Source organism: Balaenoptera acutorostrata, chromosome 12 (assembly GCF_949987535.1).
Source record: "Balaenoptera acutorostrata chromosome 12, mBalAcu1.1, whole genome shotgun sequence".
Lineage (NCBI taxonomy): Eukaryota > Metazoa > Chordata > Mammalia > Artiodactyla > Balaenopteridae > Balaenoptera > Balaenoptera acutorostrata.
In genome coordinates this window covers 69,834,226-69,846,998 of record NC_080075.1, presented here as the reverse complement: position 1 = coordinate 69,846,998, position 12,773 = coordinate 69,834,226, and the positions used below count along the sequence as shown (strand labels likewise).

General features: G+C 45.0%; 1 protein-coding gene across 10 annotated transcripts in view; it reads left to right on the top strand.

Moving 5' to 3' along the window:
• Nucleotides 1-12,773, top strand: part of LCLAT1 (lysocardiolipin acyltransferase 1) — a 293,997-nt gene that overhangs the window by 85,710 nt on the left and 195,514 nt on the right. Inside the window, exon 1 of one of the 10 annotated variants that reach the window (XM_057557832.1) lies at nucleotides 11,201-11,401. The exons of 8 other annotated variants lie outside the window; for them this stretch is intronic. The gene's annotated coding sequence lies outside the window, so the exon portion shown is untranslated. Of the gene's footprint in view, nucleotides 1-11,200; nucleotides 11,402-12,773 lie in introns of those variants that run through there. One more of the 10 variants, XM_057557831.1, reaches the window with a different exon arrangement.

Sequence of the window (12,773 nt, the reverse complement as noted above, 5' to 3'; positions counted from 1 at the left end):
TTATGGAGTTTTGGGGAAGGATTTTTCTTCCTTGATAAAAAAAAATAAAGCCTCACAAGGAGAACACCTTTTCCTCTGTTTACTGTTTCTTGCCTTTGGATATGACTGTGATGCCTGGAGTTGTGGCAACCATCTTGTGCCTATGAGGCAGCAAGCATGAAAATGTAAAGTCAACATATTAAGGAAGGCAGAGCAGAAAGATGGAAAGAACTTGGGTCCTTGTTGTCATCCTTGAGTTACAGAACCAATTTTGAGATTGCCTACCTCTATACTTCAAGTTAAGTAATAATAAATGTCCTTGTGGCTTAAGCCATTGTATCAATAAATTGAGTTTGAAGATACTTATAGCTGAAAACATTCTTTACTGATATAGAGGGTTTGTTTTAAATAGTAGTAGGAGAAAGATTTATGTCTATGTTGGATGAGTGGCTAGATTTGCTTCCTGGCATTCTACTGATGAGTGGCATTTTGCTTCCTGGCAATTTCACTAAGTGAAATTTTGGTCCATCAATGTATCAGTTAGGGTTTTGGCAAGAAGCAGAAGGAATGATTAGAGAGAGTTAAAGGGATTATTACAGAGGTGGAATCAGTGGATGATGAAGCACCCTGGGGCTAGAGATAATAAATTAGGCCCTGCCCAAGGGAAAAGGAGTGTCCCAGGACTCAGTGAGAGCTGAGCTGTATGAGAGGAGCTATGGCCTTAGGTGGAGTATGAAGCCACTGCCACCCTCTAATCCCACAGGGAGGGAGTCAAGGGAACAACACCTTGGTCTCTTTCTCAGTCCACCCTGCAGACTCCTTCCAGTACCTCCCCTTGGCTGAACTCTGCTGGAGACAAAGGGTCAGGGAGCCAGGAGATGCAAGTTGGACAAATCAGCATAAAATGTGTGTGTGTATGTGGGAGTGGGGGGGGGACATTTAGAAGAGCAAAAAGAGAATAATCAGAATTCAGTTCCACCACTGGTTTGTGTTAATGTAAAACTGTCACTTCTAAGCTACTCATTCTAGCACCAAGACTCCTGAACTACCAAGGACTTGGCTGCCTTCTCAGGAAATCAAAACCTTTGATTTCAAATACCTTTGAATTCCAGAATATCACTGGGTAACAAAGAGTATGCTAAGTCTCGGCCATAGGGAAACTGTGGGCTAGAAGAAACAAGTAGCTCTAGGCCTCCAGTTAAGCATCTGTGGCCTCTGCCAGCTCTGGGCTGCCTGTTCCTTCCACTCGTTACCACAGAAGAACGTCATCCCAGTGTTCTTGGCAGCAGCTCACTTGGCTCTTTTCTGGGGTCTGTTATTGAGTCCATGTTTCACCTTATTACTGTCACATTTTGAAGAGGAGGAAACCATTACACAGGCATAGAGAGTACCCCAATAATGATAAAAGTGCAATAAGAACAAGGACTTGGGGCTCCCTGATTGTCACAGTGCCTTCCTGAGCATTGCAGGGAGTGCCCTATTAAATGTGATTGTTAAGTTGATGGCTCATGAGGTTAAGATATCCATCAGCTGTGATACTCTGTTGCAGAAGTCAGGGAGGATTCAGGAACTTGTGGGGAAATTACCTTTCTGGGCAGCAGAGTAGGTTAACCCCATCTCTTAAGCTCATAGGCACATCAGAGGGGCTTTTCATTTTTTTTTTCCCCCAAATTAAAATGGTAACACGTACATCTGGCTAAAATGCAGTCAGTACTAAAGGGACTACGTTGATGTGTCAGTTTACTGGTGTCCAGTTTCTCTTCCCAGAGGCAAATACAGCAGTGGTTTCTTGCAGAGCCTTCCCAGATGTTCTAGACATGTACAATCATATATGTTTTCTTTTCTTTTTTTTTTTTTTTTACCACACCGCGTGGTATGTGAGCTCTTAGTTCCCCGACCAGGGATCGAACCCGTGACCCCTGCAGTGGAAGTGCTGAATCTTAACCACTGGACCGCCAGGGAAGTCCCAAAGAAACTAACATTTACTTAGTGTTTATGTTGTGTCTACAGTGGATGCCATTGGTGCCCCACTCAGATGGGGCACTCGTCTCCCTGCTGCTGTGAGTACTGGCAGCTAATGGCTCACAGCTTCCCCCTGGCTCCAGGGATTCCCCTCAGCCAAATAGGAGCTGCCTTACCAAGCTGGTTATGCACCCCAACCCTTAGGCAGCCTGCAGTCAATAACTGACTGATACAGGAAAATAAGAGCCCGGACCCCCTGTCTCAAGGTTGAATAACCCTGTGGTATAATTCATGCTCCAGAGCTTCTGTGAGATCAGGCTGAAGCTATTCTCCCGCTGAGACCATATTCTTACTTAATTTTTCTCTTGTGCCCTGTACCCTGCTTTTATTACTCCTCTTCTCTTGAGAGCACTTCTTCAAAGAATGATCTTTACAAGGGTCCTTGCTTTAGGTGCTGCTTCTAGGAAGCCTCCTTAAGGGAGTTGGTTCTAGGAAAAAGACTCCGAACGTGGGATTCTGAAAATAAATCATTTGATGGGAGGATGTCATGAGGATCCATCCGTCACTAGTTACAGGTGGAATATTGATTGCTCCTGATATGCTGTGGTGTGGCAGATTACTTCTGGTGAACCAGGAAAGGATGCAGGTGAAAGAAGATGCTCTAGCTGATGCAGTGTCTCTGGGGTTTGAGAGGTATGGAGCAAATTGGTATGTATAAGGATTGTGGAATTGGGTGACTATTGCTAAGCAAGCAATGTGTGAGAGTCTGAAGGGTTCTTATAGACGCATCTAAAAAGATTCTCATCATCTGCAGCCAGAGGACAGCCAGAGCTGAAGATCAGACTTAGGGCTTAGCTGTTAAGAGTGGCAGACCTTCAGAGAAGGCTGCCTTCTCTGCCTAGGTAAATCTCCAGTGTCAAGGTCAGGGCCTTGATAGGAAAGAAGCAGAACCCTGAGAAGACAAGAGATAACAAGTGCTGGCCAGGTTGTGAAGGAAAGGGAGCCCTGGTGCATTGTTGGTGGGAATGTAAACTGGTGCAGCCGCTATGGAAAACAGTAGGAGATTCCTCAAAAGATTAAAAATAGAACTACCATATGATCCAGCAATCCCACTTCTGGTTATATATCCAAAGGAAATGAAACCGTTATCTCAAAGGTATATCTGTACCCCCATGTTCATTGCAGCATTATTTACAATAGCCAAGATATGGAAACAACCTAAGTGTCCACTAACAGATGAATGGATAAAGAAACTGTCATATATACATATATAAAATGGAATATTATCCAGCCATAAAAAGAAGGAATCCTGCCACTTGCAACAACATAGATGAGGGCATAATGCTATGTAAAATAAGCAAGACAGAGAAAGACAAATATTGTATGATCTCACTTATACGTGAAATCTAAAATAATCCAACTCATAAAAACAGAGGGTAGATTGGTGGTTGCCAGAGGTTGGGGGAGGGGTGGAGTGGGGAAAACAGGTGAAGGTGGTGAGAGGGTACAAGCTTCCAGTTATAAGATAAATAAGCTCTGGGGATCTAATATACAGCCTGGTGACTATAGTTAACAGTACTGTACTGTATACTTGAAAGTTGCTAAGAGGGTAGATTTTTTAAAATTCTTACCACACACACACACAAAGATAACTATGTGAGGTGATAGATGGGCCAACTAACTTTCTTGTGGTCATCATTTTGCAATATATATGTATATCAAATCATCATATTGTACACCTTAAACTTACACAATGTTATATGTCAATTATATCTCAATAAAGATGGAAAAAAAAAAACCCTTGAGACTTGAAGGAGGGGTTGGGATATCTGAGTCGATGCACTTGAGAATCTTGAACCCTCAATTCCCTGAACCATCTGGGGCTGCAGAAGTGGGTCTCTCTGCCTTGTTGGAAGAAAGAGGCAACCCTTACTTAAAATGGGTCAAGTCTCACCTTGACCTGACCGGGGAAGTTTGGGGGCTATAAAAGAGAGAAAGGATTAAATGCCACAGGGGCTGCAGGTGCTGGCTCACAGCAGGGAGAGTCTGCCTACGTGTGGAACCTGAGGTACTGGATTAAGGAGACAGAGAATATAAAGCTTGTTTAGGGGAATTTGCCAATAAGAGGCACATTCCCATCACATAGTGTTCAATAACATGGCAAGAGCTCTGGGATCCAGTTCTAATATACTGCTGGCATGGTTCTTGGAAGTTGGGAAAAAGCAATGACCACATTAAATAAAGCAGAGATGCCTTGGGACTTCCCTGGCGGTCCAATGGTTAAGACTCTGTGCTTCCACTGCAGGGAGCTCAGGTTTGATCCCTGGTAGGGGAAGTAAGATCCCGCATACCGCACAGTGAGGCCAAAAAAAAAAAAAAAAAAAAAGCAGAGATGTCAGAACCGTCATGGCAGAATGTGGATGTAGGAATCAAAAAGCTCCAAGAAGCAAGCATGCTAAAATGCGTCGACCAAACAAGACTAGAAACCTTTCAAATGACTGTTCTTCAGGAGGGCCGGGGTGACTATCAAGATAATAGCAAATGTCTGGAAGGGGCACCAGCATCACTGAGCAGCTCAGTGGAGTTTGTCCTCTGCAGACCAGGGCTCATGCTGTCACACAACAGGATCTTCTAGCAGCAGTGGAGATGACAGGATTCTAGAACAGCAGAGACAACTATGAGAAGCAATGGTGAACTTATTACCATAATGGATAGTAAGGTTGAAGCGGCAGCCAGGGGGACTGACCTGACCTATGGCAATGTCTAGTAGAACATGTATTTCTAGGGACAAGATAGATGGGCAGCCAGAAAGGGTACTGCTTAATACATAATAAGAAGAGATTAATAGTAGAAGACTGGGGTCAACATCACTCCAATAGAAAGTCATAATAACTTGCCTGATTTAAAGACCAGAGCCTGTTCTCAAACCTAGAATGCATGGACCAAAGGAGAGACTGGGTGTCTATGAGGAAGAACCTGGAACGCCGGGGCAAGTGTATACAGATTTTTTTTAGTCCTTCTCCAAAGTGATTTATGGTTGTTTCCTTGGATAACCACAGACTGGGAAAAGAAGGATAATCTGATATTTGAGGGATGTTGGATACAGGGTCTAAGTTGATGGGGATACCCAGGGGTCCAAAGCACCATCAGGCCCTCCTGTTAGAGGAGGGGCATATTGGAGTCAGATAATAAATGGAGTCTTCAGGTCTGTCTCTGACTGGGTCCACTGGCTCTTCTTACCAACCTGGTGGTTGTTTCCTTGATTCCCAAATGTGTGATTGGAATGGATGTACTTAGCAGTTGACAGAATCCTCACATTGCTTCTTGGTCTGTAGAGGAAGAGCTATTGTAGTAGGAAAAGCCAAGTAAAGCCCCTGGAACTGCATCTCCCCTGCCCCAATGAAGATAGTAAACCAAAACCGTATCACATCCAGGGGAAGATAACATTTACATAGGACAGAAAATATTCTGCTTTTACAGTCTTGCTCCAAGGCTATGTTTACTTTCCTGTTTTCTGTCATAATATATTCCAAAGGGACCCGGACCATCTGGCCATTCCACAGAACATCACATTAGTCTATCACGGTGAAATATCATGTTACTTGGCCCCAATGAGCAATGAATGCAAGTAATCTGGATGTCTTGATGAGACACATGCTTTCCAGAGGGTGAATAAATCCCATAAAAATTCAGAAGCCTGCTACATTGATGAAAATTTTAAATGCCAATTATTACTTTTAACATTTTGAGATAATTTTAGATTGATAGGAGAGATGCAAGAAGAAAACTGAGATTTTCTGCAGGTACTTTACCCAGCTTGCCCTTATGTTAACATCTTAATAAGCACAGAACATATATCAAAACTAAGAAAATAACCTCGGTACAATACTACTATATAAAGCACAGAACTTATGTGGATGGTGAAGTAGACCAATGGTCTAAGGCATGCAAGGACATTTCCTCCCAAGTAAAGGACAACTTACAGTACCTTCTACCTTCTGTCACTAAGAAAGAATGCTTGGTAGATCTCTTCAGGTTGAGGTGGAAGGTGGCTAGTTTTAAGTAGGGCTCAGATCCATAAAGGACTCAGTAGCAGGTCCAGCCTCAGAACAAGCAGTCCTGCCATTTGGGCTCTATCACCTGATACATCTCATGATACTAGAAGTATCTGTGGTAGAGAAAAGGCCAAGTGGAGTCTCTGGCGAGACCCAAAAGAAGAGTCACAGTGCGGCCCAATATTGTTCTGGAGAATGGCCACACCAACTGTGGGAGAGAAACGTACACATTTGAAAAGCATCTCCAGGGAATTCCCTGGCAGTCCAGTGGTTAGGACTCAGTGCTTTCACTACCATGGTCCAGGTTCAATCCCTGATCCGTGCACTAAGATCCTGCAAGCCATGCAGTGTGGCCAAAAAAAAGAGAAAAGCATCTCCTGGCATGCTACTGAGCCCTAATAGAAGCTAAACATCTCATGGGGCATCAAGTGACCATGCAATCCAAACTGCCCATAATGAATTGGATAATAGCAGGCCCACCACCTCATAAGTGTGGGCAGGCCTAGCAACAATCTTTTCAAATGGAAGTGGTGCATTGGGAATGATTTTGAGCAGGTTCAGAGGACACACATAAACTGCATGAACGGATGGCCCAGATCCCGTTTCTCCTACCACTGTTGTACCCACACCTCTTCCTTAATCTGTGGGGAATTCTCTTGACCAGAGGATGGAGGTGGAAAAGCCTGAGCTTCGTTGAAGATTGATAGGTTTGGTCTGTGGATACAAGAGGAAAATGGATTACTGCTTCACTGCAGACCTCCTGAAGGTGAGAGTAATTATCCCAATGGGCAGGGTTTAGGCCTGTGTTACTGGTCATCTATTTTGTGTGGGAGAGAACTGGCTCAAGAGGATATACATGGACACTGGCAGTGGCAAATGGCTTAGCTGGCTTGTCAGGGGGTCTGGAAGGAGGAAGCTTGGAAGACTGGAGACAGGAAAACCTGGGGTAGAGACCTAAGGGAGTGAACATAAATTGTGAGAATCTTTGTATCACATGCTAATGATCCCCAAAGAACATTCAACACAGCTTGGCAGAAGAGTTAGGATTAAGGGCATCAAAATACTAAAATCCTTGTAGTATTTTGTTGAGTGAAGGTGTAACCGAAAGTGGGGTCCGGCTGCTCACCACTCAAAAGCCAATAAAGAGGCAAGGTTGGTGGAAAGGAAAGTTTGCTTTATTTTGGACTCCAGCAACAGCAGGGTGTGGGGCAGGCACCTGTCCAAAGGCCAACTCCCCTCCCCCCCACCTACCCCGCCCAACAATCAGGGGGCAAGAGCTTTTATAGACAGAGGCAGGGGGCCACATGCAGAAACAGCACAGTCAGCTCTGACAGTCATCCTGAAATTGGTCATGGTGGTCTGACCAGAGTCATCTTGATTGTTTTAAGTACAATTAATCTTTAGTTCCAGGGTCAGTTTGTTCCCACTTCCTTGAGGCCAGTTCTCAGAATTGTGGCAGCTTATGTCATGGCTACAGTCTGGTCATCATGTAGTTAACTTCTTCCATCTGGTGGGGCTTTCAGTATCAGACAGCTCACAGGTTATGGCTCAGAATATTATCTCTAGCCCTTGAGAAGGAACTAAAGGTCCTTGACTTTGCTTAATGACTAAACTATTATTATTTGGTCTCCTTTGACTGTTTTCCTTTGTTTCTGCAGTTTCCCACTTTTCTGATTAAACTTATTCTTTGGCTAAAATTTTTCTACAGACAAAAGGCGGGTGGAGGACATGGGCGGGGAAGGACCATAGGGTCCTGCTCTGTTTCAAAGGGGGATAGGAGGGTCTTTTGGTATTTATAACAAGCCTCTCTGAACCTGTGTTTATGCTAGTGAGTTGATTCTGGGAGCATGGAGGCTGGATGTCAGAGAAACCAACCCTGAGATTGGAGGGTTGGAACTTTCAACTCCACCCTTCAACCTCCAGGGAGGGGGTTGAGTTAATCATTAGTGGTCAGTGATTTAATCAATCATGCCTAGGTAATGAAATCTCCATAAAAAACACTGACAACAGGGTTCTGAGAGTTTCCTGGTTGGTGTAATCAGCGAGGTGCTGGGAGGGTGACACACCCAGAGGGGGAATGAAAGCTCTGAGTACCCTCTCCGCAACCCATACCTTGCCCTACGTATCTCTTCCATTTGACTGTTCCTGAGTTGTATCCTTTATAATAAACCAGTAAATGTAAGTAAAGCGTTCTCCTGAGTTCTGTGATCTGTTCTAGCAAATTGGACCCTGAGCAGGGCATTGTGGGATGCCCCGATTTACAGCCGGTTTGTCAGAAGTACCCAAGGCCCAGACTTTCTCTCTTTTTTTCCTTTTTTTGGTCACACCGCGCAGTATGTGGGATCTTGCTTCCCCGACCAGGGATCGAACCCGTGCACCCTGCAGTGGAAGTGTGGAGTCTTAACCACTGGACCACCAGGGAAGTTCTGAGACCCAGACTTTCTTTTGGTGTCTGAAGTGGGGAGCAGTTTTGTGGAACTAAGCCCTTAACCTGTGGGGTCTGCATTAATTCCAAGCAGTTAGTGTCAAAACTGAATTACATTGCAGGACACCTAGTTGGTGTCCACAGAGAACTGGAGAACTGCTTGGTGTGGAGAAGCCACACATGTGGTGGGTGTCAGAAGTAGTTTGGGTAAAAAAGAGCTAATACCTTCAGACTCCATAGTTTTGACCCTTTCCTTCAGGTTCTACCATACCACTCCACCCTCCAAAAAAGCCTAAGGCTAGGAAAGTGAAATAGAGAAGAAACCAGGATGATTCATCAAGTCAGTTAAACTTTATTCAACATCTGCTGTGTTCAAATGTGTCGTGTTCTCTTCCTCAGTTGGCACTGTTTGTTTTAGGAGTTGCAAAAGAGAAAAACAAATACAGTATGCTAACACATATATACGGAATCTAAGGGAAAAAAAAAAAAAAAAAAAAAGGCCATGAAGAACCTAGTGGCAAGACGGGAATAAAGACACAGACCTACTAGAGAATGGACTTGAGGATATGGGGAGGGGGTGGGGTGAGATGTGACAGGGTAAGAGAGTGTCATGGACATATATACACTACCAAATGTAAAATAGATAACTAGTGGGAAGCAGCCGCACAGCACAGGGAGATCAGCTCGGTGCTTTGTGACCACCTAGAGGGGTGGGATGGGGAGGGTGGGAGGGAGGGAGATGCAAGAGGGAAGAGAAATGGGAACATATTGTATATGTATAACTGATTCACTTTGTTATAAAGCAGAAGCTAACACACTATTGTAAGGCAATTATACTTCAATAAAGATGTTTAAAAAAATAAAAAAATAAAAATAAAAAGTAAAAAAAAATAAAAAAAAAAAAAAGCAAAAAAAAAAAAAAAAAAAAAAGAGACCTCTCACATTCAACAAAGTCATAAAATGTGTGACACTTGGAAAAAAAAAAAAAAAGGAGTTGCAGCGATGCAAAGATAAACTATTATATAATCCCTTCTTTCAAAACCCTTCTCCAGTGCCTTCAGGGTTTTCCCACTGGCCTCTGACATCAAGAAAGTTAAAAACTTGTAGGGGTTGGGGGGGGGAAGAAAAGAATTTAGAGAACTTTTATATTAGTGATCTTACTTTACAGATAAAAAACGAGGCCTAAGGTCACAGGGGTAGCTGACAGAGTTGGCTTTTGTATTGGTGTTTCCTTCTGTTGCTTATCTTCATTTTCTAACACAATTTCAGCATATCTTAAAATATTTCAATATTTCTGAACAAAATTGGAGAGTCTGTGAAGCTGATTTAGAAAAAGAACAAGGGAACTTTTGATTCACAGAGAGCTCTGGAGTATGTATATATATATATATATATTTTTTTTTTTTTTTTTTTTTTTTTTTTTTTGGCTGCGACGCATGGCTTTCAGGACCTTCGTTCCTTGACCGGGGATTGAACCCAGGCCCAGGCAGTGAGAGTGCCAAGTCCTAAACACTGGACCACCAGGGAATGCCCATGGAATATAATTTAGCTCTACTGAAGCTATGCATCCCAAACCTAGATGTTCATTATTGTTACACTACAAATATATGAGGATAGGAATCTTGTACTTTGAAAAAAAATTCATCCCCTTCTGTGCCTTGTTGAATAAATGAATAAAACACATAAACATACGTAAAGTGGCTAAGTGTGTGATGGGTGGCTATGTTTATTCTTTTTAGGATTTTAATTCAGTGAATCTTTGTTGAAGACTCGCGGGAGGAAGGCATCGTGTAGGAAATGAAAAAAGGTTTAATCACAGCCCCACCATTATGGAGCTTTAGAGTTTAGTAGGTTAGGGGACAGACGTCCCACAGTAGAAAGTGCTGACCGCCTTTTATGAGGGTTATCATGAAAGTACTGCGGATGCTCAGAGGAGGGAAAGTTTCCCTAGGACTGGGGAAGCTGCATGCTAGGGAGAGCTTGGTGCTGCGCGTCCGGAACCTGAGTTCTAGAACTGGTTCTACTACTGATTTGCCCCTGTAGGTTAGGCTTTGTGGACGAAGAATATCACCAGCCATTTCAATAAACAAAGTATGTTGTGGCCATCAAGCCATCAGCCAACACAGTTGCCGCCCCTCCCCCGCACTGTGCACCCTGAGGGAGTTCAGGATGGAAAAAAAACAGGATACTGGCCCTAGACAGTTAAGGTGCATTTCAAAGGAATGATTTTGATGAGCCCAGACTCTTGCATCTTCCCATAGGTAGAAAAGTGCTAACTTCATTAACTTGAGATGTCTGGTTTTTAATGAACAGTAACCTTTTAAAGTTCCGACTACCTGGTTTTTGTTGCAAAAGCTCCTAAATATCCTGGCTCCTTCCTTACCTCTTCAGCATAGTCCCTCAAAGCGATCTGAGAGGCTGCCTTTTAGGCTTAAGTCCTCAGTATGTTCGTCCAGTAAAACATAATTCTCAATTTTTAGGTTGTGCATTTCTTGTCAGTCCACAGTTTGTAAATTAAACTCCCCAGATTTCTATTGCCACTTTGAAACTCCAGGGGTTAGAGGGACCATTAGGTTCCCTGGGACAATGCTCTCCAGCATTCCCCATTTCTTATTGCTACTCGCCCCGACACCCCCTCGCTCTGTGGGTCCCTCCTCTCCTGGAGGCGGGCCGGAAATGAGCGTGGTCACTTTAAGGGAGCCCTCAGTGTCGCGCGCCCGGGGAGCCCCAGGCGGGGGAGCAGGGGCGGGGCTCCGGGAACCCGGGCTTCTCACGCAGCCGGGGACGCCGCTGCCTCAAGGCGCTCGCAGCCAATCAGGATGGAGCCTGCCGGGACGCATTACAAGGGCGACTGGCCCGAAGCCTCCCGCTTCGGGATGAATTAGCGGCGGGTTCTGCACGGAGGTTGTGACCCCCAGGGATTCCCCAGTTCGCCCACGCGCTCCCCACGGCGTCGCGCGTGGTCCTCTGCTGGTCACAGGTGAGAGGCTGGAACCGTCAGGTGGGGTTTACGGCACGGGGAAAATGGCGGCGGCGGCCGGGGGATCCTGGGTCGGCGGAGGGGGAGCAGCCCCATGGGCTCTTCCACCCGAGCCGCGGGCCTCCCTGGGCTGCGGCCCCCTGTCATGGTTACTTGACGGGGAATTGGGGTCACCACGCGGGTGGCGGCGCCGCCGGCTCAGGTGAGAGGAGGCGCAGGGAAGCGACTCCCGGAGGCTAGCGGAGGCGTCGGGGGCCGCGGGGCGGCTTGGGCCGGGGCGGCGTGGCCGCGGGAGGAGGAGGGTCAGGTATCTGATAGGTGTTTATAGAAGAGCACCAAGACCTTCCTGCTCCAGACCGGGGCGGGTCCGGGAGCTGCACCGCTGCGAACACAGTCCAGGCTCCTGCCACTGTTAAATCAGATGTGCCAAAGGTCCCAAGTGGCCGCCACGTGCGAGGCTTGGACATGAGCTGTGGAGGGAAAGGGCTGGATCTGGCTTATTTGTGTATCCTCCAGGCGCCTGCCTGTAGGTGCCAGAGTGGCAGTGCCACGAAAGGAAAGGTAGGCCCTAGCCAGGGGCTGATGTCAAGTCCGATCGTCAAGGTGAATCTGAGCTCCTAGTTGTCCATTTGAAGAGAAGAAATAAAAAGTTCGGGCGCTTAGCTGTTGGAGAGACGTTTTGCTTCCTTGTATTTCCTTGGTTCCGGTGGGTTCCCCGGGAGCATTGCCTCTGCCTTCGAGGTTCATTAACTCTATTCCATGTGCACTTGGCTGCATGTTAAGACTGAGGATTGACATTCAGTTGAAGCCCAGGAATGTAATGAAGATAAGTATAGGTGAAGGTGTTAACAGTAACGAAATTTTGTCCATTCATGTAGGTCCCTTATTTGAGCAAAGACCTGTCATGAAATATAACTAGTTGGGTTAGTTTTCAAAAAACTGTCTTGATGAAAGCCCTTTTTGCAAAACTGTTACGTTTTTGAGAGTAAAAGAAAAAGATTCATTTAAATTTTTTTTTCCTTTTTTTCTTTTTTAAGTTCCTATTGCTACATTGTACTTTGATGTGACAGGTGAATTAAGTGACTTTTGTTTTTGGTAGCAATCTTAATTTTGTGGAGTGCCTTGTTCTGTTATTGAGAAAGCACAGTGGCACTTTTTGTTATCAGTAGTTGTCTTTGGACTGCCTGCTATGCATCAGGCACTGTGAAAATGAGGCTTATCTTACCTTTTAATTTGAGCAAATGGTGGTCCATTTCTTCCCACCAGGTGCTTAGTCTGGCTGTTGCTGACAACCAAGGGTAAACAATGGGGAAAACCCAAAAGAATCTTTCTTCCACACTGCATCTGTGGAGATTTAGTCAGTTTAGTCTGG